General features: G+C 44.8%; 1 protein-coding gene across 3 annotated transcripts in view; it reads right to left on the reverse strand.

The window, feature by feature from the left end:
• The window catches only part of LOC119173479 (potassium voltage-gated channel protein Shaw), a 149004-nt gene that overhangs the window by 79229 nt on the left and 42414 nt on the right, over window positions 1-27361 (reverse strand). Inside the window, exon 1 of one of the 3 annotated variants that reach the window (XM_037424286.2) lies at window positions 6903-7064. The exons of 1 other annotated variant lie outside the window; for it this stretch is intronic. The gene's annotated coding sequence lies outside the window, so the exon portion shown is untranslated. Of the gene's footprint in view, window positions 1-3465; window positions 3603-6902; window positions 7065-27361 lie in introns of those variants that run through there. One more of the 3 variants, XM_075894957.1, reaches the window with a different exon arrangement.

The following is a 27361-nucleotide window of genomic DNA, read 5'->3' on the forward strand; positions in this document are numbered from 1 at the left end:
ACGACGATGAAGAATTATGCCTGAATTGGGTGTGCGCCAAAGCTGATAGGTGAACAAGATTTTATACTGCACGGGTTGAATCAGCGGATAACCCACTCATTATGCAATTCACATTCCATGACGCCTGGTTGTTCCTTTGATGTTTGAAAATCCATACTAGCGCAATGCCTTTCCAGACATCAAGCCTGCCTAAAGCTAGTAATGAGAGGAGTTTCAAGCGCCAACGTGCCTCAATGGTAGAATACGGTGCTGACACGCTGCGGACCCGGGTTCGAATCCTATTGTCTCCGTGAAGTCCTTTTTTATTTACTGAGTGGGTCATATATCTTGTGTCCAGAAATTTATATTGCTCATGTGCCACAGAAAAAAAAAATGTGTAACGACTCCTATCCGCCCCTCGTCCATTAAAACTGAAGAAGAAGACACGGGAGCGGCAAACATTAGATTTCTCAATAGACGTAACCAATAGTCCAGAAAGAATTCAAATGAATCGTCAGAACTAACAGTGTATTGATCATTTTTATTTTGTATGTAAAATATGCGATAGCATGCAAGTATCTTATATATACTAATAAAATGTGTATAATAAATGTAAATTAAGTCACGAATGTGTACATACGCATTTGCGTATGCTACTGATGTGTAAATGTATGTACTATGTGATTGATACAGACTGTATAAGTTATGAGGAGGTCAAGACTTCATCAGGCTTTTGAGTCTTTACCTCCCACAGGGAAATTGTAGTTTTTTTTCCTGCAAAAATAAACAATGTTCAAGGTTGATGAGCGCCAGGACTATCCATTTCAGCTTCGCTGATTTAACGTCTGTTCGGAATGCACGGACTGTGATTTTTTAGGGGCGAAGCTTCTTATGCCATGGGTCGTATGTCCCGTGTTGTCGTAGTCGTTGTAGTAGCCAGTTGCAGTGCATTGCGTGTCAATGAAAACGGTGTCACAGCATATCTACGGAGTGAATGATAATGGGTGAAGTGAAGCGTCCGTCCATCCGTTCGTGCGTCCGTCCACTTCGCCCCACTCGTCATCATTCACCTTGTAGATATGCTGCGATTTTTAGGGGCGAAGCTCCTTATGGCGTTGCTTGTGCGTCCCTCGTAGTACGTAACCACAAGTGGCACATACCCGAAATAGTGGTCCTTACGATTTTTACCTCCAAGGTGGTTCCGGTGAGAGATTTCTTCTGTGCGTTGTTGAACAATAAAAGATAGTGCTCAATGCACATGTTAATGGCTGCTAAGGGGGAATGAGAGACAGGAGCATTCGGCCTTTAGGTAACGCGCACGCTGCGATCCCCATTAGCAGCTATTGGCATGTACATTGAGCACGATCTGACAAGAAAGGGTTGCTGCGTTATACTCGCTGGGTGTAACCTCCTTGGTTTTAGAAAGGTTTAGCGAGCGTTGGGCCGCATAGCCATGAATACAGTGAACTAGTATGTACCATGAACTCGAGGTGGTTAAAGGTAGGAAGTAAACCCGAAGCGCAAGCCGTAAGAAAGTGTGCATGTGCCACCTCCCGTTTAGTCCTTGAAATGTCCGCTGGATGGCGGTGCTTCTATATGGAGAATATATGATGAAAAGATGCAAGATGGTGGTACTTGGAGTGCTGAATAGATGGACGAACGGACACACAGACAGATGCATGGATGGACGCATGAACGGACGCAGGCGCGGATGCATGGACGAACGCAGGGACGGATGCACGAACAGACGCACGCACGGACGGGTGGATGGACGCATGGACGGTTACACAGACGTACGCAGGAACGGACGGAAGCAAGAACGAATGGACGGACGAATGCTTCGCCCCACTCCCCATCATTCACTCCGTGGATATGCTGCCATTTTCCCCCCCAAAGCTTGACTTTTAAAACAACAGAATATTTTAGGACTCTTGAGCAGTTGTCTTCAAGAGCAAAGCATGCTAGCATGATTTGGCTTCCTGCGCAACTACTGTGCACGTAACGTTGCACGTTTCGAAAAAATCCTAGAATGCCTACTGGAAATATCTCATCACGGTAACCCAACGTTCAGTAATGCCGTAATTGTTCCAAGGATGTACTTCGTTTTAAAAAAAAAAGCAACTATCTCTTTATTTACTATTACGCACTGTTTGAAGAGTATACTTAAATTAGGCACGACACACTAAAAACGTAAATAAATAAAATGAAACGCTATGATTGGAAGCAAAAGGATATAAAGTGAAATGTGAAACTCCAGTCCTGATCAGTCCATCGCCTTTTAAAATGAATGAAAAAATTTTCGCCGTTGCAAATAAATTTGTCTAAAAGGCAATAGTTTAGACTGCTGCGTTCTTTCAAACGTGTACTAATTCTGTGTCTCTATTACAAGGGATCCATGCTAACGATTCAATGGGCTGGGCAGTCCCGATCAGCAAAACTGAAGCAGCGATCAAATAATGGGAACGGAAGTGCTCGTCAAGGATTACTTAAAAGTAATGAAGAATGAATTAAGAACAGTCATTACGAAAACATAAATATTGAATACCTCGCACGCGTACTTGTCCTTCAATGCCGTAGGGCAACCGTTATATATATATATATATATATATATATATATATATATATATATATATATATATATATATATATATATATATATATATATATATATATATATATATATATATATATGATGAATAAATGAAGAACCCAGTTTGTGTTGCAGTTTTTGCTAACGGACGTTTATTAAAGGCCCCCGAGAAAGATTGGTAAGCCTTGCGCTACGATGCTCCAAAGATCTTCAAACGCTGCCAGCGTCAAGCCTCGTGCACATTGTATGAGTGCTGTACGACACTCCGATGACCTCAAAACGATCAAAAAACACTTGTCTTCCAAACATAAAGCTATGCCGAACGACACGCAAGGTATACTTGTCGACTGTGTGAACGTGCGTAAGGAAGGTCGCCATACGAATGCAATAATGAACAGAGAAGTCCGCGTCGGTTGTGAACAAGTATTCCCTCCAATGCTTGTGCTTAACGATTGATAGAGTGAAGTGGGGATTCATCACGCATAGGTTACTCCCAAAAGCCGTTGAACAACCTTTTCGCTTCGCTATTGGTTGGACTTAATAGTTTGGGAAACACATTGTCTGCAATTCGTTAAAATTTCCGGGATACCGTGAAATGATGTTACTTAGAAACCCCTCGACCACGTTTTGTTTAGCCAGTCTATAGTCAGGCCTAAAAATGGCGTCCGTTTTCATATAGTGAGAAAATTACAGTGCCCGCTAAGCAAAGACCACACATGAAAGTAGAAACAGAAAACAAAGAAAATATAGTTCGTTTACTCAGCTGTATTCGTAAGTGCTTGGCGCTTGTCTCTTGCGCAACAGCTAACCAAACATGGAAAGAAGAGAGATATATATAGAGAGAGATAGAAAACGGAACGTTGTTAAGCTGCTGACGTAATAGGTGAGCGGCTTACCTAACTAACGTAGCTGTTTTCCCTCCAGTCTTAACCGTGCCTACACGATCATGGCCGTTGCGGTGAAATAAACCGATATTGAAATCTTCTATGCATGACTCGTGTTTTGCGGCAAACGGTAAAGTACGAAGCCACTTTGAACGAGAAGTCGAGAAGACGCGCTGTGTATACCTATATATGATGTATACAGCGCAGAAAAAAAGACAAATATCGAGGGAGAATGTCGTCACACGAAGGAGCCTATAGCGCAGCTGGCGTCTCGGAAGGTTCCTTTTCTTTTATTTTATTTTCTGCTGACGACGGCACAGAAAAAGCTGCAGTGAAATGTCTGCTTTCACTAACATTTTTTTTTTCTGTTGTGCACGCATTGTGCGGCAGCACCTATCGCACATCTGCCTCATAGATTTTTCTTTTCTTTTTTTTGCACATACTGTGCGGCATTGTGGAGGCCTAAAACTGTCAGATTGGATTTTAATGTCGGTAATTTAGAGTTCGCTGAAGCAGCTTTGGAGCGGATAGTCGCGACTGATAATCTTAGATGAGCGACTTAGAATACAATTGGAAGGAGCTGTATCAGCCTCGTAATGCATTGAACTTACTAAAATAAAAGCCTGAAGGCGGCAAAGAAAAAAAAAAAAACGAAGGCCCGGGCCATGAGCGAAGGCAGAATTTTTTTTTTTTCAGGGGGAGAGGAGATATCTTCGATTTCGATGGGAGGAACCTTGGCGAAAAAAACCCTTGGCGAAAAAAAATACCTTGGCGAAAAAATATCGAGAGGGGGTATGGAATATGGCTACACCACTGGCCCAGGTGCACAGCCTGTAATAAAAACTGGTTATTAGCGTAATTTCACAAAAATGTAATGGATGTAAAGTGCGAGTACATTATACAGTGTCGATAATTATGAACTATTGGGTGATGGTGTAGCAGCCAACATGGGCTCTAAATGCATTAGGGATTGCGTATTGCCGCAAATAAGATACTAAAAGTTATCTGCCGTGGTAGCTTGGCATGTAGCATGTCGCGCTACTAAGCTCATTGACGTGGGTTCGATTACCGTTCACGACGGCTGCATTTAGATGGGCCAAATAAAAGAACAGCCGTGTACTTCAATTAAGCTGCACGTTTAAGAACAAATGCTGTAGGCCCGTGTGTTCAGATTCCGATGCACGTTAAAAAACACCAGGTGGTCGAAATTTCCGGGGCCTTTCACTACGGCGTCTCTCATAATCACATGGTGGTTTGGGGCGTTAGAACTCGCATATCAATCAATCAATCACGTTTAAGAACGCCAGACGGTCGAAAATAGCGCAGAGAGCGACAGTAAGGACTGCCTCACAATAATATTGATGTTATGGTAGGTAAAACTTTAGCAAGTATTAAGCTCTAAGGATAGCGTAATTAAAGTGCCCAATAAATCAGTGGTATATAGTGGGTATTATCGAGAGGTGGAGAAAAATGCCGAGATATGATTGAACAGAAAAAAATTATAGATTTACGATGGCTTCCATATAGGTAGTGATGGCTGTCTAAAGAAGGTGCCAATGTCGCTCAAATCAGCAGTATTAAGTATTGAAAGCGTGCTGTATGATATAAGGTGGTTTTAACTAACGCCGACAGTGGTGACGCTGATGTGTATTAGGCTTTACGAAATGGACCGTTGATTGACCCCGATGTAACAGTCGAATGGTGCACTGTTTTAGTGGGGCAACACACCCGTTGCAACGCACGGGCTGACACACAACTGGTGCCATCATCTCGTATGACGCGTCGAGCAGCGAAAGGAGAAATGCTGACGTCATGCTTGAAGAAGCCTTGAGACACGTGTGCCGGGTTTGTGGAGAAAAAAAAAGTGAAACTTGAAACCTAGATATGTCGGTGTGGTACTCTTTTTTTTTGTGATAACTTTATGGTTACGCTTAATTACTGAATATTTGTGCTAAGACCCACATGTCTCGTAAGGAAATCTTGCGACATTTCATTTTCTCTTTAGCAAGTGTCGTCCCTAGGGCGCAGGTTTGGTTTGAACACAGTTGCGTTCCAAGAGTTTCTCAAATCATGAAAAGTAACAAAAAATCTGCGTAATAATATTTCTGCGGCCATTGAAACGGCTGACAAAGATTATAAAAAATGTCGTTACAGTATTTCTCTGCCATTTCATTTTCCTTTCACCGTACGCGCATATTCGATGCCTAAATACTGAATATTAAGTTTCATTCATCACATTTAACCGTAACGCAGTGCGTCATGTGACCGACATATGTCACAAGCACTGTACTGAAAAATAAACAACCCTAATCTGGCATGGTTAGGGCCGTCATTTCCATTAATTTACCACATGCCAACGTTGTCACGTGCGTTCGCGTTTCGCATATTGCATCGGTTAGGTTTCGGCGTGATTGATTAGGAGGAGTGATCGGTTGGGTTAGGTCGTCGCGCTATCATTGTTCGCGCTGTACGTCGACCTGGCTCGGCACTTTTCGTGATAATCATTCACAGCTTCTTGCTGGTTGGCGTTCCCTCAGAGAGTGACTGCGAAACACAAAAAGACTTAAGGGATGATTACCGTGACGCGACGTTTTGACATGATCGATTAAAGTCTTCTTTATCTCTCTCTGCGCTCACAGTAGGCGCCAAGTAAAGTGGGCCTGTACTTCGCACAATCGCGGCTTCCCTAGAGAAACGTAAATCTCGATCCTCGTCGCTCGACTCCGACTCCTGCAAGCCGAAGCAGATAGAAAGAACAGAGCGAAACGGTCATGACATTTTCGCAGAGCTCGCCCTTGCGTTAATTGCCGTGCGCGCTCGCTCGACGTAAAATGCCATACACGTCGCACGTATGAGTAAAACGCCGCGATACCTGCTGGGAAATGTGATACAAAATAAAAAAAGAAAGCGTAGATTTTCATTTGTTCCCGACATTTAAAACGAGCTGTTTTGGCGAGGAAACTTGTGTAAACGAACTTACTACCTCTACGTGACACGCGTTGTTTGATAGCCGGCTTGATTAAGTTTATACTGTTTTCGTATCTAAAAGATAGGGCTGATGGGGAGGGGGTGAGATGTAAAGTGTAACGTAATGCCGGCACTGTTTTACGACTCGGCAGCGGCGACAACGCAGGCTCTGTGCTGCAGCGTTGCAAACAAAAACCTGACGGACGTTTCGGAACGCTAAAGACTCTCGCTGTCAGAAAATTAATGATTCGGCACAGTTGGTGCAAAAGTGTAGAAAAAATAAACAACGCGCAGAATCCCCCCCCCCCCTCCCTTAACATAGGCTCTGTAAACAATGCTCAGATGTGTTGTCGTCTTCACTTTTGTTCTCATGCCACGCGCGATGTTTTGCAGCTGCAGTTTTCAAACATTCACGCGAGTGAAAGAAAGTAAATAACACTCCGGGAAATTGACGTTAAGCACGAGAAACGTGCACTGCTGACCGTGATCGTGGAAGCGAAGTATCCGCAATGCATCGCCTTCTTCTTCGGGCAGTTTGTCGTTGTGCGGTGTTTCGATCTCGAAGCTGGCTCGAAAATGCGAGATACTTGAGCTCCGGCTGACTGCTGGATTGACTCGCACGCAAGCTATTGTCTCGGCTCTAGTCGTCGTCGCGCATCTGCAGCTTCAACACAATGGATGTAGAAAGTCGAGCACCTTCTGTATATCGCTCTTCGGATCGCTTTTTTTTTTTTTTTGGAAGGCGCAGCTTCGCGACGTTTTCGATGCAGCTCAAAGTAAAAGCCACCGCCGCCGCTGCTGCTGCTGCCGCTGCAGTTGGCCCTGTAACGTTAGCCGACGGCAAGCGTTCTCGAGATATATATGAGAGAAAGAGAGATTCTTCCAAGTGATATGTATAACCCCAGGTGGTCAAAATTTCCGGAGTCCTCCACTACGGCGTCTCTCATAACCATTTGGTGATTTTGGGACGTTAAACCACACAAATCAATCAATCAGTGATATGTATTGATATATGACAAGTGCAATATAAAGTTAGGAATTCAAATCTTTAACATAAAGACTGTTGCCGGTATATCGCCGCGTTTGTGTTTCTTTGCATGCATTGTCTAGACCGCATGCCGTGTTCACGTGCTCTACAACTGAAGTGTTCAGTACGCAATACCAAGAAGCCCGCGTTGCCACTCTCTTCAGAGAAATACCGTCGCGAAAGAGGCGGTGTCAGGATATTTTACTGAGGAAGCCGGAGAGTGTCACGGAGGTAGGAAACTTCTGCTTTGTTTCTTCGAAATCGAAACACCTTATAGTGGAGTAGAATCCGGTGTGCGTCGTGACCACCCTCGCTGCGCATGCGCGTCCCCCCCTCTGTCCTCTCCCACGCCCCCCCCCCCTCTCTCACCTCGCAACGCCGACGCAGGCATCATCTGCTAGCGTTCGCTCTCACTCCCTACTCTCTCCTCTAGGCATCCCTCTCCGCGGCGTTTACACCCCCATTGCGCATGCGTGTCTCCTCTCGCCCTATATCTTTTCCTACGCTCTTCTTCTCTCGCCTCGGAACGCCGACGCAAGCACCGTCTGCTAGCAAGTTTCTTGATTAAAAAAAAACAAAAACAAAAAAAAACGTCTGCTTGCGCCGCAAAACCATTCACTGGCCAACCTGTATATATAGGGACTGAATCTTGACCTCCAAAGGTAGTGCCTTTTGGGAGGTTTTGTCTCTGTGTCCAATCAGAGTCTTCTGTCTCTCATTAACCATTAGGAGCAATTGGCATGTTCCAGCTGGAAACACTGGTCCATCACTGCTTGATTTGCGCCCCCCAAAGTTTCTCTCCTGCACGACGCCGCGATGAGCGCCAGCGTCAACTCCATCACCAGTGTAAGCGTTAGAGCCTGCTGCTTCGCCTCCACACACGGTTTCTTTGAGCAGAAGGTGGTGTAATTTTTGAAAGGTTAAGATACTTCAAGGTACTGCCTGCCTGCCTGCTTGTCTGTCTGTCTGTCTGTCTGTCTGTCTGTCTGTCTGTCTGTCTGTCTGTCTGTCTGTCTGTCTGTCTGTTGTGCGAATTGTTTGTCAGTCAACTAAAACGGCTAAAATTCATTCACTTCCTCAACGCCTACCAATCTTGATCTGGTTTCTGCGTCTACTTTTGTGCCATTTGTCGATTAAAAAGCAAACATTGAGCGCATCTGAGGGACAATATGAACATGTCAATAATACGCGGTGTGTTTCTTCATACGAGAAAATACGCACGGACGGGCGGATGGACGCACGGACGGTTGCACAGAGGAACATATGGACGGATGGAAGCAAGAACGAATTAACGGACGGATGCTTCGCCCCACTCTCTATCATTCACCCCATGAATATGCTGCCATTTTTTATTCTGGACGGCTGAAAATGAATGTTATTTCTCTCTATACATTTTATAACTTTTTTTCGAAGTTTTGATTCTTGAACGATGACGGTACAAATCGATCCCATGGAAGCGCTTGCAGATCATGCTTGCAGATATCGTAGGCATATTTGCTTTATTTCGTTTAATTTTGCTTTATTTGCTTTATTTCTTTATTTTGTGCACATTACCTGATTTTAACGGATGCGAGGGCTGACACTTCGTAGACATGCTAGTTTGGCTTCAACACTCAAAATTTTTATATCTTCGTTATAAGCCCATAGTAACTGAATGCTGTATTAATTTAAAAATGCTAATTAGGTCACTTGGTGTGTCGGTATTTGAAGTGCTAGAAATGAGAAGCGGAAGAAAAGCAGAACACTGGGGATCCACGCGCGCACGCACACACACGCACACACAGACACGCGCACACACGAAAACAAATGCAACTGAGAATGCAGTCGTGTGGTGCCAAGCAAAACTATATTAAGTAAACAAAGCAATTATCATACACACTCTATCTAGATGAACTAGATGTGAGAAACAGTGTTCCACACTCTTCGTCATAGTTGCAAGTGGCACTGGCTTACATTAATGGCCTTACAAACAAATGAACGGGAAATAAATAGAATGGGAAAATGACCACTGCTGTAGCTGAAGTCTAGGAGCATCGAACTCGTTATTCAAGGCTTGTAGGCTTGGTCTCTATACCCGCGGCATGTTGATTTTTAGTCTTGTTTAATTTCTTTCCATCCATGTAACAATCAGTAAACTAAAGTTAAAACTACAAATTACGTCCCCTATGCCTTCCCTGGCTTCATTACATGTTTGTTAAACTTGGTTGCTTATAACAAATAAGCGTTCCCTCGATTTATTCCCTGTTTCTTTCAAGTTTCCCTCTGATGATTGACATCGGGCCGAGGCGACGAGCTATAAACGCCGCTTTCATTCCAACAGGTCTCGCCTCTTCGACGCGTCGCGATCGCTTGAACCTGCAAATTCGACAACGAGGTTCGTCGAGTATCGTGTTGCGTTCGCGCGTGCGTACACCACAGAGAGCGTGTGCGTGTCTCCCGGAAGTACGTGTCTTCCGGTATATGGACCAATAGGAAAGTGGCACAAAGTGCTCAAAACCCCGCTTCCTTCCTTCCCGTCTCTTCGCCAGTTTCCTTCCTTCCTGCCTGCGCAAATATACGCTTTTTGCTTCAACGGCGGAGCATCCGAGCGCCTTAAAACAACTCCTCCCTTGTTTTGTCGTTTTTTTTTTCTTTTCGCGACTGCGCGCTCGCTCGACTTGTGCTGCTCTTATGTAAGGCATCCTGTTTTTACGAGGGTGCTCTCTTCCCGCCCGGCTTTTCCGGCTCCCCATAGCGCGGCCGCCGCCGGGCTGCGAGGGAAATATAATTTTACGCTCCTCCCTTTTCGGGTGCGTCTTCGTCGTCGTTCCCATCGCTGCCGACGCTGGCGGCTTCGGGAACGCGCGCACCGCATACACTCCCGAACTGCCCGTCTTGCTCGTTGTCGTAAAAGCGTCGCGCCGTCGTCGAAGATAAAGAAAAACACAAACACAAACAAAACAAACAAACAAAAACAACACCGACTTGATGTGGAAGACGGGGAGAGCAAAAGTAAACAGTCAGATACGAGGGAAAGAAGAGATGGAACTCCATTGCACCGGAAAGGCGGCGTATACTATATGTAAATGTAGAGTGAGCAGCGATTCCAAGGTGATCACTTTAGGCTTAACTAAACCTGGCGTAAGCGCTCTGACTTCAGCGTACAGCTTTTCTTGAAATGAAAAACGAGGGTCGGCGCAAATATATAGATAGATAGATATATATAGATAGATAGATATAGATAGATAGATAGATAGTTAGATAGATTGATGGATAGATAGATAGATAGATAGATAGATAGATAGATAGATAGATAGATGGGTGCATGGATAGATGAATGAATGAATGATTGCCATGAGGAAAAGGCAGGGAGGGCAAGCGGAATCGCAAATTCTGGTTTATTACCCTGCACTAAGGCGAAGAAAAAATGGAGAAAGACATACCAAACACAGATTGGATAGGAACAGCGGGCGTGCGACTGAAACGTACTTTCTTGGGGCGCAATAGACACAGTTGCGCAGTAGCTATAACGGTAGGTCCCGAGTTCGACAAGTCGCACTATTTTGAGGGTGCAGCTAAGAGAAAGCACTCGTGTACTTACTTATATTTGGACGCGCAATTAAGAAGCACAGCTGGGAGAATCAAGCCGGAGCTCCGAACTGATGCTCACGCCATAACACTCGAGGACATTCTTCTTTTAGGGGCGAAACTCCTTACGCCGTGGGTCATACGTCCCGTGTCGTCGTTGTAGCCACCTTAAGTTTAGCCCTTAGAATGTCCGCTGGATGGCGGTACTTGTATATGATGAATATATGATGAAAAGATGCGAGATATGGCGGTACTTGGAGTGTTCACTAGATGGACAGACAGATAGACAGACGCACAGACGGACGCACGGATGGACGCACGGACAGATGCACTGACGGACGGACGAGCATATTTTCAATTCAACATCTGTTTTCGTGGCCGACCATTGTACGTTCAGTTCATATTGTGAGGCTAAATGACTTTAGTACTTAACATAAATATGTTCGTGTTTCCTTTTATAAGTAAGATAGAGTCGCTTCACGTCGATGAATGAGGCATTGTGAATAGTTTACCAGAGTGCCATTACCGATGCCAAACACAATGACCACGAACTACCGATGCGAATGTAAGTACATCGGCGCCAAAAAATACGACGGCTTTGTTAGACAGCGCACTAATGGGGACCGCTTACAGCAGAGAATAGCACACATTGTGAACCCGAACGTAGAAGGGTCATTTCTAAGGCCACAAGGCACAACTCTCAACTATACAGAGAACATCGGTCGCATTAGGGCTGCTTTTGTCACGGTTCATTTCCTCAACGGCAATCCGCCAGACGTCTGAGGGAACACCGATCGACGAGAGGCGTCGGGAAGATGACTTCTTCTATGAGAAGACACACATATACTCAACCTGGCTTATTTCCCCCTCCCCTTTTTTGTAATCTTATTATGGTCAGTAGTTGTCCCTTGTCTTCGTCCGGAGATATTGATCGATGCTTTTATAATCGTGGTCTTTTGTGTATGTATGTATGTATGTATGTATGTATGTATGTATGTATGTATGTATGTATGTATGTATGTATGTATGTATGTATGTATGTATGTATGTATGTATGTATGTATGTATGTATGTATGTATGTATGTATGTATGTATGTATGTATGTATGTATGTATGTATGTATGTATGTATGTGTGTGTGTGTGTGTGTGTGTGTGTATGTATGTATGTATGTATGTATGTATGTATGTATGTATGTATGTATGTATGTATGTATGTATGTATGTATGTGTGTGTGTGTGTGTGTGTGTGTGTGTGTGTGTGTGTGTGTGTGTGTGTGTGTGTGTGTGTGTGTGTGTGTGTGTGTGTGTGTGTGTGTGTGTGTGTGTGTGTGTGTGTGTGTGTGTGTGTGTGTGTGTGTGTGTGTGTGTGTGTGTGTGTGTGTGTGTGTGTGTGTGTGTGTGTGTGTGCGCGCGTGTGTGTGTGTGTGTGTGTGTTCAGTAGCATGAGCAATTACCACGGATAAGAGCGAGCTTATTCCATCATATGGCTCTATATTTTCTACACAACACAACCCAATTCACTGCCGCCCTCGAGGCCACTTTCCTTCTCTCGGCCCACTCAATCTATAGTTAGCAACAGCTACCCAGCAACACGACAGTTAGCAACAATCTCGGCAGTTAGTTACAATCGATGTATCGTCGCGACAGTGAATTTGTGCCCGCCATAAAGCTTAGTTGTCTATAGGCGCTGGTGTTTCATCACTGCAGACTGCGACATTTGGGTCGGTGCCAACGCCATTTCAGCGTCGCATCGGTACAGCTCGATACAAGAGCCACCCAACGTGGCCACGCCACGAGCGTCCCGTATTTTTTTGGCAACACAACATGGCCGCCACTTATCGAACAGCAACCGTTGGCGGGCCACATGGGGCGATCATACTTAGCGCCCACATTGATTGAAGCTCGGGTCCCATCAGTGACTGGTCAACGAAAAGGTATCCGCCGCTTGGCGTCTATATCTGAGCGTGCAGGGTGACCCGATTCGATTTTCTCCCGGTTTGCCGTCAGATTGCGGCAAGGCCAACATCGGCGTGTTAGGCGATCTACCTGCCCTCTCGATGCATGATGGACGCACGACGGTGCCCCCCCCCCCCCCCTCCTGAGGCAACGCCTCATCTGAGCTCTTTTCAGGCTTACGATGGCTCGACTTGGATCGCGTATAACAAAATCGCACGGTCCCTTACGTATCTGCCTGAGACGACTGGAAGGCGAAGGCCGTCGTTTCTTTTTTTTTTCCCTCAATAGGTTGGATTGATGTCTTTTCCATCCCCCCTCCTCCCTAAAAAAATTCACATCATATCCACGAAGCCTGCGCCAGGGCACGCAAGTTTTTTTTAATGGCGTTAGCATGACATAATTTAGATTAAAAGTTAATCTATTTTCTTGTATAAAGGCCAAGAGTGGTATAGATGCCATAGAGGTTCATAAAATTAACCAGAGGGGACACTTGCGCTGCGATCGTTCAGCGACCATGGGAATGATGGGTGTTACGCTGATATGCCTAGTCTTCGTACTTGCAGGCAGCAAATCGCACTTGTGGCTTCGTGTATTGCTGTGTTTTGGTTTTGCTTCGAAGGAAAGAACGAATCTTTTCGAACTTCGAGACCCGATTTGAAATGGTAAGCCTAAAAGATTATTAAGGTGGTTAAGCGCAACAACTGAACACTCGCTGATTTTCGTTTCGTTAGAAAACAGCTCCAAGCCACACGAACACACACCGAGCGAGAAGTAAGCTTAGACAAATCCGTGTACTACCCATCATTTCCATGCTCGCTGAAGCGCCGTGCGTTACAGCTTCCATAGACACCTAGGGTGCCTCGATGGGTGCGCGGAGGAGCGGGCATCGAGGCACTCTATAGACACTAGCGCCAGAGTTCCCTCTTGTGCACATTTATGAAACTCTATGGTCGATGCAGAGGACCCGTGTGGTCTCGAAACAGTGAAATCGAACGACTCTGAAGAGTAATCTGGTTGCTTTCAGGTTGTTTCTAGGTGATGTATAGGCTTTTCAAGGTTACTTCTAGGTCATTGCTAGGCTATATATAGGTGATACCTGCTTCTTCATTAGAGCTTTGATTCAAACCGCAGTCTCAAACTCGTGAGACCGAAAGTGGCGCTAGTACCAAGCGTTCGACCTCTCGTAGGAATATGCACACGTCGTTCTTCTGGTAAAACTTCCATCGCATCGGGGTTTTCTCGCAGCCGTCATAGCCTTTCCCGTTACCTAGTATTATCTCGCTGTACGTATTCGGGGTCTTCGGCCGGCCACCGTCGCTTCGACGCCATTTGTTGTTGGGCTGATGGTTGCCTCCTTTCTTTTGAGTGAACCAGCGACTTGTTATACTGATGCCTGTCCAGGCTGCGGCGCTATCCCCACAACTTTTCACGTTACCGTAGAGTGCGCCGCCACCTACTTCCTCCCTTTCCCCCCAGTCCTTCAGTCCACCCGTAGCTCAGAGCATTGGGAAGAAACCCTTCACGACGCCGCCCACGAAGTCTGCCGGGCACTTGTTCTGCGGGCCCGGGCTGTCGCAGAGGTCGCCATAGGTGACCTGGAATAGGGACCCTCCCCGTTCTCTTCGAATTCACGCAATAAAACGTTTTTCGTCATCATCATCAGTGGTGTGTACTGGGATTTACCCGATTTCCGTGGCACTTAGCTGCTTACGATAGTTTTTATGGTTGGATGGACAAGGAACGATTCGCTCAACACATTCGCCCAGTTAAAAATGCTGGTGAACGGTATGCATGCCTGCTGCCTTAGTATGGCTAACAGTGGCCAGTGCACGAGTGATTGGTGTTTGTCAGTAGTGAATCCAGGGGGTGGCACACCGGGCCGGTGCTTCCGCCCCCTCTCCCCCCCCCCCGAAATTTTTTTTCGCCATGGCACACAGAACGACCAATGACCATTTCAAAGAGGTGCCCCACCCTCTCCCCGAAAACGAAAAAAAAAATTTGTGCCTACGCCCCTGGTATTTGTGCATGCAATTAATTAGAAAATTGACTTGTTTTACTCATCCTCCTTAATTTCAAGAGAGCGTTCTCCATCTAATTTAGGTCATCTTCAATTACATTCCCAAATTATCACATAAACCTTACAACACGCATTATATACTCGAAAGTGTCGCGATCTGTTTGGGAAGCAGAAATCACACGATAAACTAAATTGATAATCGGACGTAAAAATTTAAGAGTTCTGAAGTAATAGTTTGATCAAGCTTTTTTTTGTTTTCTAGGATAGACCTCATAGAACGCCATTTATTTATCCAGGTAGCATTTTAACGCCACCACAAAAGTAAGTGTGCCATCCAGTCAACGTCGCCTTGCTATCCCGCTCACACGGCTACACAGAACGAAAAAAATTGAAGGGTTGACTGATTAATAAGCGATTATTTAAAACTGAGGATCAGGGATGATAGTGTGTGGTATCTTCAGAGACCGGTTGGTATAAGAGCAGCCATGCTAACAGCTGTGCGATTATTACATGATTCGATCGGAAAATTGCTGGATAAGTTAAAGCACGTGAAACTTACATAATTTCTGTATTCAATCATGTTATTTATAGCACAAATCAATTCTTATGATAGTACCGCCCGTATTGTCATTCTCGTCTTAATTTGTGTCCATGTACTGAAGCGGAAAACTGTGCATTCAGTACCTCACTAACTATGCCAAGAGCAAGTTATTCTCAAGTGAATTTCTTTATTAACAGGACCTTTTGCAGGGTAGACGTCGTGCTTTGAAATGATGCACCATGCGTGTAACTTTAAGTGGCGCTGGTCACTGGCAGGGAACACATGCTGTGCTTTTCACGATGATTGTATTTCTATCAAAAACCCTCACAAGCGACGACGAAAATTGATTTTCATCGACTAGTGCAGGACGGGTCACCACTAAGTCCTAACATTTTACTCCGGCCCCGGTTAAACGCGACCACTAATAGCCCATACCGTTTTATGGCGCCTGCGTAGCTGCACTGTCGATATTATTTACCTACCTCGTGCCACCCCCCCTTTCCCCCTCCCTCTTCCACCTCTCGCCCCTCAGAGAGCACAAACGAAAATGCTCCGATTGTTGCCATGGCGACTACTGTGTTTGGCGATGGTCATTTATTCGACTATAGTGGCTCTACAGCAGCTGCCACACTTTACGAGGTTCTTCCGGAATTACTTCGTCGTAAAATTTGCGGCGCGAGATTCATGTCCATTGAATATAGCTCATGTACCACGCTTCGTGAAGAACGATAGCGTAGTTAGTACTTTTTGCAACGTGGACAAAACTGCGTGCCTCGGGTATACGTACGCGACACACGCTTTATCAAGTGAAACCCTATTACCGCATCCATGAAATAGTTTAGCTGCGCTTTTTTAATATTTTCTGTGATGCGTGATTTCGCAGCAAAAATAAACGTTGTGCCGGTCAAACTGGTGTCCATTTCGTTGGCGTCTGCTTTTAGAGTCACATAGATGTCAAAAGAAATAGAGCCATAGCTTAGAGAACGCACTTGAAGAAGAAACGTTTCGTTCGGGTTTTTTAACAGTTAACAAGCCCTTTTTATTATGTGTTGCGAAGATGGTCGAGCCTTTATATAATACCGCTACTGCTTTTCACTGATAAGATGATCCGAAAAAATCTCAACAGCAGCAGCAGCAGCAACAACAACAACAACAACAACAACAACAACAACAACAACAACAACAACAACAACAACAACAACAACAACAACAACAACAACAACAACAACAACAACAACAACAACAACAACAACAACAACAACAACAACAACAACAACAACAACAACAACAACAACAACGACAACAACAACAACAACAACAACAACAACAACAACAACAACAACACCAACAACAACAACAACAACAACAACAACAACAACAACAACAAGAAAAACAACAACAAGAAAAACAAGAACAAGAACAACAAGAAAAACAAGAACAACAACAACAACAAGAACAACAACAACAAGAACAAGAACAACAACAACAACAACAACAGCAGCTTCATGAAAAAGCACTTGAGGGAGTTCATAATACGTAATACAATTTACAGCCCAACCCCATAGCGCTATAGTTCACATAAAAACACAGCCACAAAAACATCATATCTGTTGAAAATAATACACGAGGCACAGTCGCGTAAAAATGCCTGATAATTAAAAAAATTTTCTTGGTAATTTTTTCGAAAGTTAGTGTGATGGCCGAGAATTTAGGAACACGTTCTTTGAAAAAAAATATGTATTTGCACACACTCAGCGCATGCGCGTGTTTTCTATACGAAAATTCTCATAAAATAAGCCAGAAATCTGTACAAAAATAAGCACGCATTGCGCCCATTTACATACTATTTTATGGAGTACTCAACCAATATTGTAGAGAAAACGGGTGGAGCTAAGTGCAGCATTGCATATTTTTTTATTATTATGAATGCACTCCTACGACATAGCAACACAGAGGGGAGTAAAGCTACAGTTGAAACGCCTGATTGATGGGTGACGTTCACCAAGAGAGCACTACGTATATTGCTCAACTCCTTAACAACAACTAATCAGCCCGTTTCATTCGACATGCTCTACCTAAACCACGTGGCTATCACAACAGGTCATTTCGTCACCTTTCAGTGGGAACCGGAACATTGCGATATATTGGTCAACGATTGATTGATATGTGGGGTTTAACGTCCCAAAACCACCATATGATTATGAGAGACGCCGTAGTGGAGAGCTCCAGAAATTTCGACCACCTGGGGTACTTTAACGCGCACCCAAATCTGAGCACACGGGCCTACAACATTTCCGCCTCCATCGGAAATGCAGCCGCCGCAGCCGGGATTCGATCCCGCGACCTGCGGGTCAGCAGCCGAGTACCTTAGCCACTAGACTACCGCGGCGGGGCTATTGGTCAACGAGAAAGCAGACGACGAGACACGTAAATGAATTCAATACCAAGATTATAAGTGACATTACTACTCACTAAGGTCAAGAGGTGCCCCCTTTTTCAAATTTCAGACGCATGTGCGTCACGAGCCCAAATATATAGATCAGTTAAACGCCTGATTGCGTTTCATCCCAATGCAGTTCGCACTTAATGTTTCGAAAGCAAGGGATCTTCACTTGTCGACCTATGTTGCTCCCGACGCCAACTAATTTTGTGAAGTGCGAACGTGGGTGCGATCTTTCTCCTTTCCAATCAAGGCGTCAATATAGGTGGTCCTTGCAGAAACACCGGAATCTTATAGGACTGAGCACTTCGAGTTTCGTCAGTGCTCCCATCCCTTCGAAGTTGCGTAACCTCACAGTGCTCTTAAAACGTTGCCTGTCAAGGCACGTTTTGTTGCTACACACTGACGGACACATGACGGAACAAAAATGAATAATAAAAAAAAAACCGTGCAGCTCTGCCACACAGGTGATTGATTCCCACGTGTATGTCGCTGAACTCCCACATGTGTCTACAACATGTAGGAGACCCCTGGTGGTCGAAATTTCCGAAGCCCTCCACTACGGCGTCTCTCATAATTATATGGTGGTTTTGGGAAGTTAAATCCCACATATCAATCAATCAATCAATCAATCAATCAATCAATCAATCAATCAATCAATCGACAAGTAGGAAAAATTGACGTGGCACTTCGCGGGAGAGAATAGTTTGGGAGGAATTTTATCAACCCATAGAGACATATCTGAAAGTTTATTGTTTTATATTTCGGCGTTACACTGTATTATAAGCAAAAGGTAAGAAGTAACAGCCATGACTATCCGCGGGAGATGCGGCCAAGTCACGTACGTCACTATCGTGATGTAGCGGTCACGCGGCGAAACGCTGCCGCAGTCAGAAGGAATATACCTCATGGATTGATTGGCGTGGGCGGTGCAGACGTTTTGCTGTGTATTGAAGGGCTATTAACTTCTTCTTGCTCTTCTTTTGACTTTATAAAGAAGAAGAGTAGACGGCGACTAAACCAGGCGGCGTGTGTTCAGTATGGCAGGCGGGAAACCACCAATCGGAGTGAGCGAGACAGCCGAGTTAGGAACAAATGGCAGGAGATGACGGAATAATGGGACGTGCCACTCCTTTGGCTTTCTCATTTCGTTTGCCACTGGGCGCCCAGTATGCGTTCTCTCTCTTTTTTTCTTTTTTTTTCTCCTCCCCTTGGATATAACTCCTTTAGAGGCTTCGGGGCATGGCGTCTGATCCGGATTTGATCGACTTAGCCTCCGGAAGCGCGGGGTCTCTTTGGCCAATTTCCACGCTCGGCCTGGCAAATTTCCGGACAACTCCCGCGGTCGCGTCTATACTAGAGCCCTGCGGTGGGAGCGACGCGGGCCGCAGTACAGGCGCGGCAGCTGCGGGCTTCGTCGGCGTGCACCTATTGCAGCTGTGGGATTTGCGATTACGAAAGTTATACGAGAGGAGGAGGAGGACTGGACAAGTACACGTGAAAGGCTAGCGTACACCGGAGAGCTGGAGATGGCGAAACGAACGAAGCGAGGCAGCAGCGGTTGTTTGGAGACGGAGAGGAAGGAGTAGGTAGCATACGCGAGGCGCCGGCTGATCGATTGCCTACGCACGCACTCACCGGACGAGGGAGAGAGGCTAACGGGGCAGCGGCAAGTAAAATGCAGCTGCATCGGTGCACAACGGTGGTCGGTCGCCCACGTAGGGTCCGAACTCTCGGGCAGCCACCGCGGCGAGATATGTGCACGCTCCGGCGGGCGCCAATTTCTATACGGCTTCTGTTTGCGTCCCGCCATAGCCTCTTTCCTTCTCTTCCCGGGTTGACCCTTTTTCTTCTCCGTTTCATGTCCTTTATTTTCTGTCCTTATGTGCACCACTCGATTTCGCTAGCCACCCCCCTTTTCTGTTTTCGGACTCCGCTTCTCGCTCCCAGGAGAGAACCGGCGGGTTGGCGAGCGATATCGGATGCCGCGCGTCGTCGCCAACTCAATAAACCGCGCGCGCTGCTTTCGGAAGCAACGGTCCGCAAAGCGGCGTTGCGGTGCTGACTTAGTTCGTCTGTCGCGCTGCGTCGCCTTGTAGTTTGACGTTTCTTTCTTTCCGTCGACGGGAATTGTATTGCGAAATGATTTGTACGCCGGAACTGCGCCGCGCCGCGCCCTGTGGAGCTCTCACGGTCCTTCGCCTTTTCGATCGCGACTCGCGCCCTTCGCCTTCGGCGTGCTCGCTACATTCGGCACGACGCGACCCCGGTGCTACGCTCATGGTGGAATAAGCTTCGTGAGTGACTGCGTGCTGGTATGCGTGTGTGTGCGCGTCTGTGCTCGTGTGCATGTGGTAATCCCCGTGATTCACTCATGAGTGGCCGGCATAAACGCGTGAACGACAGTAATGAGAGGGGCACCTATATTTAGACTGTGAATGAATTAACGCACGTTTCACGGACGATCAGCTGCCTTGTCAGCTAGGAAAGCGATTAAAGCTAGTTGCGTGGGCAAATGCGGTCGTTGCGAGACGCATAATTAGCCGCCGGGGAGGGCACCGCAGTCACTGCGTTATTCAATGTTTACCAGTGCGTGAACGATTAGGTCGTCGACGTGTGGACGCTCTCAATTATGTATGTCGATCACGTGGCTCCTGTGAGGCTCTGAAACACCCGATTTTAGAGTGTCCCGCGTCCGTTTTGCGCGCAGCGAGCACTGTTCATCTGGGAATATAGACTTATTGAATTTACGTTCACCTCTCCTGATGATCGCCTCTTCCAGGATGGAGGCGAGTAACCAGGCTCACCGAGCCGTACTGACTTTCTTAAACAAGACCAATGTGGCCTATCGTTCATATATATTTCTTCGTTTGACAACTAATTAGTTTTTTATTTATATTTTGTGGAACATGGAAAGGTAGGCTACGTTAGAGCCGGCTATCTCAACATCATAACAGTAAGGTACAATATAAACACACAAAGAAGCAAAATTAGGAATAAAATAAGAAAGAAAACTAATCGAAGGCAATATGTAAAATACTATATACATTATAGAACATATAATGCATGAATAAGCACAGTGTGTATGGTCATAGTCCAGTTAATTTATCGGGATCACGTTGCGGATAGAGTCCGTACAGATAACGGCAAGGTATGATATGAGCTAAAGACAGTTCATTAGATTTGTGTTCACTAAAGAGTCGCGGAGGGCGCTCACTGCGCGCCTTTGATTATCCGAATGCGGCCACGGTCCAAGCATTTTTGTAGTTGTGAATGGTCGACTGTCAAGTCGGTTCAAGCGATCCCTCAGTCACAGCGCATTGTCGATCGTATTGTGGACATTATAAAAGAATGTGCTCCTCTGACAAAACGACATGATCGCAGTGGTCGCAGTGCGGGGACGTTCTTCTTTTTATGCGGCATAAAAAGTGAGGTGTGTATGAAGCACCTAATCGTAGATGGTGCAATAGCGTGTCGAATGGTCTATCGATATTTTGATTAGGTGAAAATCGGAGAGACGGATCTATTTGATCTGAGAGCGATGACTTTGTATTTTCGTGAAACCAAGCATCTTTGCACAATTTGGGGCACAGTCCAGAAAGAACCTTCTTCCTCTCTGAAAAATAAAACGGGCGCTGGTGTCGAGTGCAATTTTTTGTGTTCTACCAGTGGCTAATTTGTCAGCAATATCGTTTTCTATCACTCCTACTTCACTTGGGAATCCACTGAAAACATTAGTGTTTACGTCTATGTTTCTGTTGTTTCTTTTTCTTTCTTCTACTTCCTCCTCCTCCTCCTTTCCCCTTCCCGAAGAAGGAGGCAGTTGTGCACCCCTCTGAGTGGCGGTTGTCAGCCTGATTCTCTGGCGAATTCCTGCGTGTGTTTGTGTTTTCCTGCGTATGCGTATTGAATAATAATAATAATAATAATAATAATAATAATAATAATAATAATAATAATAATAATAATAATAATAATAATAATAATAATAATAATAATAATAATAATAATAATAATAATAATAATTAGTCGGCGTTACACATCCCAAGCCTACGATATGATTGCTAAAGACGCTGTGGTGGAAAGTTGTAGAAATTTCGACTACGTGGTGTTCGCTAAATCTAAGCACGCATTCCCACGCATTGCGTCTTCATGGAAATGCGGCGGCCGCGGCCAGGACTCGATCCTGCGACTTGCAGATTCGTTGTCCAGCAGTGCGCCTCTGTGGATTAGTGGCTAGCGTGCTCGGCTGGGCACCAGAAGGTCGCGGGTTCGATCTCGGCTGCGGCGGTCGCATTTCGGTCCAAGCGAAATGGGAGGGGCCCGTGTACGGTGTGACGTCAGCGCACGTTAAAGAACACGTGGTCTGAATTTATGCAGCCCTCCACTACGGCACCTCTCGTAATCATAGCTTGGTTTCCGGACGTAAAACCCCGCATATTAAGCATTATCTGTTTTCGAGCAACATAACCACCAGACCAACACGGCGGTTTCCCTTCCTTATCAAGGGGAATGACCTTTATACTTACCTCATGAAACGATAAATATCTATAAGCTTTAAGACGTTAAATGTTGCTAAATAGGAGGATGCGAAAGCTTATATATGATAACAGTCCTGCTTTGTCTCAGCTGTAGAAAAGTTCCGGGGCGAACACAAAGTCGATGCGTAACCTTAGAATATTGATACGCAGACGAAAGGGAGAAGAGTGGGCACGTGGACATTTCGGTATTGCTGTCGTGATTCTAAAATAGTAGGTAGCACGGATCCCTTCAGATAGGGTTCACATGATTCCACAACGTTAATTTCCCTGTGCATTCTGTTCTACCCACTCGAAATGATTTGAATTCAAGGTATTTAATAAAATGATTGAATGAATAAGTAAATAAATAGAAAGAAAGAAACGAAAGAAAAACTCTGCCATGTTAAATTTAGGCGGAAAGAGGATATACTTTGCGTCGCGTCATTCCAGCTGACTACCACAACGATCCGTCAGGCAGCAACTTTTAATCATGAAATAGCTCGAACCAACTTTCGAGGCAAATATTTCAATTCTTATAAAATACTCTAAAAAGTGACAAACGTCGTTGCACGACTAACAATAAAAATACGCATATCGATAAATAAAATTGAAATGGCCGCTATGAACAATGCCGACAAAACAAGAGTAAAAAAACAGAAATAGTACGTCAAAATTACTTTTATTATTTTCTTTCTTCTAAAAAAAAGCGGGTCCGAGATTGGTGAGCTGTTAGCGCTGATGTTCCCGGGCCCGTACCCTTCCATTCACCCGCATCGGTCTCTTACAATCACCGAGGTTCCACGTCTTCTGTACAAATATATACGCGCGAAAATCCGTATACAGCCGGAGCGCCTGATCTCGACATATCTGCGCGCCACCATCAATCATTGACTGGCCGGTGTTTGGTAGATCGTTTTCCATCATCAACTGCCACCGACAAAGCGTGTCTCACTGCGCGCTGCCTTTTCCCGCAGCGTTCAGGCATGTAGCACCCGAACCAAACTCGTACGACCCCCTCCCCCCTCCCCCCATTTTACCAATGCGCTTTTATTCTCTGCACCACTGCATGTATATACAATACGTGAGACAATTGTATGTATAGTGATCGGAGAGCATCGATTTCCTGAGTTGGGGGGTGGGGGTGGCTTATACATGTCGCCAGACGCTTGGCAAAGCTATTCTTTGCTCAGATACTGATGTCTCGTGCTATTAGTTTTATTTTTTTTTGTACGTGTCACCGGTAGTTACATTGTTGCCGCGTGTCCCCGTTACAATAAACGATAGACATGAATGTACAAGGGAGTGAGAGAGGCTGCGTGCTGACGAATGAATGATCTGAACTTGCAATGCGCCAAGATGTTCCTACGCCGCTGAACAATGGAATGAGCAATGACGAACAATAGTCACCATATGCATGGCTTGGAGGGTGAGGGTTCTTTTCTGCTTGTTAGTTTATCGCTATGAGACCATGCTTGTTTAGCGTAATTAGTTCCTAGTAATAAATACAGCGTAGGGTATAGCTACGTGTACCTTTTTAGCTGCACAAGTACCGAGTGACAACCTGCAAAACACATCCTGCTTTTCGAACGTCCTGTAAATGTCTTCTAAAATTGAACTGGTACGAAATCGATGGATCTGGTTCAGCTTTAGTGATATTGGTGATATTTCATGTTGGAGAATAACGTTACTTGAGAGCCATATAACTGTCAGCCTCTATACTTAACGAAAAAATTATTGAATGGGTTTCTTCAAAGAGCAGAAGCTTTTCTTGTCAGCAGCTGGGATGGTCGCGACACCTATCAGAGCAAATATCAACCTCGCTCTTCCTTTTATGGGGACTCTGTGATCGACGTCGGTAACGCAACTGAGAACAGTTAACCCAAGGAATACACCAGTGAGCACGAATGTGGACGTCACTACCAGACAATTAATTTCTTTAAAGTAAGTGTATTCAAGAGGAGACTGCGTCTTTTTTATTGCACATTTTTTTCTCGTAATGCCTTCAGCCATGTCAACAACGTCGTAATGTCTTAAAAAAGGACGCACAGACGTACGTTCACATGATGAAGTCATGGTACTACGACATTTCTAGTCCTCGACGACATGCACTGGTTCCACTGTGTCACACGACTTGGAAGGTTTGGTGATAACATTCCACGTGGGATTTTGCACCTGTCCAACGTACGCAAGAGAACGCAGGCAACTGATCTATTGGATTGGACTATATCTTACTAGACCACTAACCGAGGAGGTAGTGTTAGTTCCTTGGTCAGACGTCAGCAGCACAATTTCGGTGATAGGAGTAGTTTTAACATTCTTACAAGCCGCTGGACTGGACTCATGTTTTGAGATTTGTCTCAGCGTAACAGGACTGTATTCTCATCTTTTTACCTTACCATCGTCATTAATCTCTCTATCGCTTCTTTCTACCCCTTTTACAGTGCAGAGAAGGCGGCCAGAGCTAACTGTTACACAGGCTGACCTCTCTGCCTTTCTGTAAATTTTTTCTTTATCACGTGGCATCTCGAGCGCTGTGAACAGAAAAAAAAAGAAAATAAAGAGAACTTTAGGTGACCGTAATGTCACAGTTAGTGTGTTTAATGGCACTCTTTATATATGCTCCCGCGTGAACGTATGCGCGCATATATATCCACATGTAAATGAAAAACGGGTATGTGCCATCATGATCACACATATCCCAATAAAGTGTGCTTTTCCTGTAAAGTGATTCAATCGAATTTCTTGAATTACTCAGACAGCTTATTGGTTCTTAATTAAGTAAACTTATACTCTGATGTGGTATGTATCTTATACAACTCAACTTTATACAACTTCAACCATTAGTTCCTCCTTTATTTTACGAGCAATTATTGTGGTTTTGTCTGACTTCAACCAACGCAAAACTTTCGGTTTGCTGGGGGGGGGGGGGGGGAGGCTGAATTCATGTGTGCTTTTTGAAAAACTTGAGGTCGCTAGGTGCTAGTGCCTTAAAAGCATAGGCCGAGGGAGGCGGCCAAATTGGAAGTCCAAAGGCACTACAGATAAGCAATAACCGACTTTCTTTTTTGGCACTTTTCCGATTCAGACTTACTTTTGTTAGTGCTTTATAATTTTTTTTTACCTTCATTGCTCTCTATGTCTAGTTCTTTCTTCAGCCGACATTACAGTTTGCCTATCGGTTTTCACTGACCATGGTTCTCACATTTGATCACTAATAAAGTAAAAAAAAACGAGTCTTTCTGATGTGGCTTCTCGCTTTAGAAGAATATAAACTTTAGCAGAATATCAAGAGAACAGTCCTGTTCATGGTATTCCGCAGCCGAGCAGTGACTACCGCCTCGTTAAATTTCCAGCTGCACAGGTGAGATAGGGCATATCTGGCGCCCGGAAACTGGCGTCACAGGTTAAGACGGTGACGGTTCAGTCGTTACATTGCGCCAAAAACATATTATTAGTTATCAATTTCATTTTTATTGCCTTTAACGAAGGAAGTAACAGCAGATAGAAGGAGACAAGAAAAACTCGTGTGCTACTTCACAGTGTAGTGTGACTCTCACAAAATCAGTACAGCGTAAGCGGTGGGTGCGTACAATCAGCAGCAAAAGTTTGCAGGAAGCGAAATGTTCGATAAAGCGAAATTCCCCCTTTGCCTGGGAAATAAATGTTCTATACCGCACTTCGAATTCCGACCTATACAGTCGCCAGTTTAATTACAACCAAAAACCACTGCTATAGCCACAAAATCACATTTGTCCGAGATCCAACGTCCCACAAACTTTTGCTTTTGATAGTACGTAAATGCATTAGTAAACTTTACCCAAGCGAAAAAAGCAAAGTTGAAAATATTGTCATATAGCGTGACAAGCAAACAAGTTACCTATATATGTCTGTTAAAAAAACTAAAATGAATATGTAGGTGGTTAATTGTGTCATTTAGCCGCCCATGCCGGTGATGAGATTAGTAATTTTGTTTCAGTTTGTAGGTGCTGTGTGTATAAGTGGTGATCAAGCGATATATGTGGCATGCCATTACAGCATCTGGAAGTATAAGAACCGGATAGAGAAGTACAGCAGATGTGAAGCCAGCGCACGTGGACGGCCAGTGCTTCAACAACTTAAAAGAAGAGCTAGAAAAACATCTGATGTAGGAATGTATCAACGAGGTTGTGTGTTGTAATGTAATGTATCTATAATCTTCTGTATATGTTCTTCTAAATTCAGTGCGATTTGCAGATTCTCTTCCGTATCCTGTACATAACATTCTCAAAGTCTCCCTAAAAAAGGCGTAAAAATGTTCCAGGCCTTCGAACACACAGCGCACTTCCGGAAAGGACGCGTACTCTGATTCACATGCAACGATAGAAGAATTCTTTTAACGACCTGATAGCTAAACATGGCTTCATTTTGTTAGAGCAGTTGAGAGTGCCAACACTTGTAGGACGCACTACTTGTAACTTACTAAGCAGTTGTAAGTGAAAAATTGAATGAGAGAACACAAAAATGTTAGAATAGCAGCCGATTCCTCGGAAGATTCTCTGAAATAAGCGGGGGGGGGGAGTAACTTTTCCACTTATTCACTTTGCAAACGTTGATGGTATACACGTACGCTTAAATCAGAGATAATATAATAAAATAAGTCCTAAAGAGCACTTTAAGCATCGCACTAAATGAAAGATAGTAAGTTTTGCTGCTTATAAGAGAATGTATAATTAACTGCTCAAGCGAAAACTTCAAAAGTTTTCGCAGATCTCCACAAAATTGAGGAACACGCCTAAGCTCAGAGGGTAAGCGTATGTGTATATACAACAAAGTCTGCCACACAATCAAGGGATAAAACCCAGGGACTCCCACGCAGCGAAATGGTGGCATGC

Source organism: Rhipicephalus microplus, chromosome 5 (assembly GCF_043290135.1).
Source record: "Rhipicephalus microplus isolate Deutch F79 chromosome 5, USDA_Rmic, whole genome shotgun sequence".
Lineage (NCBI taxonomy): Eukaryota > Metazoa > Arthropoda > Arachnida > Ixodida > Ixodidae > Rhipicephalus > Rhipicephalus microplus.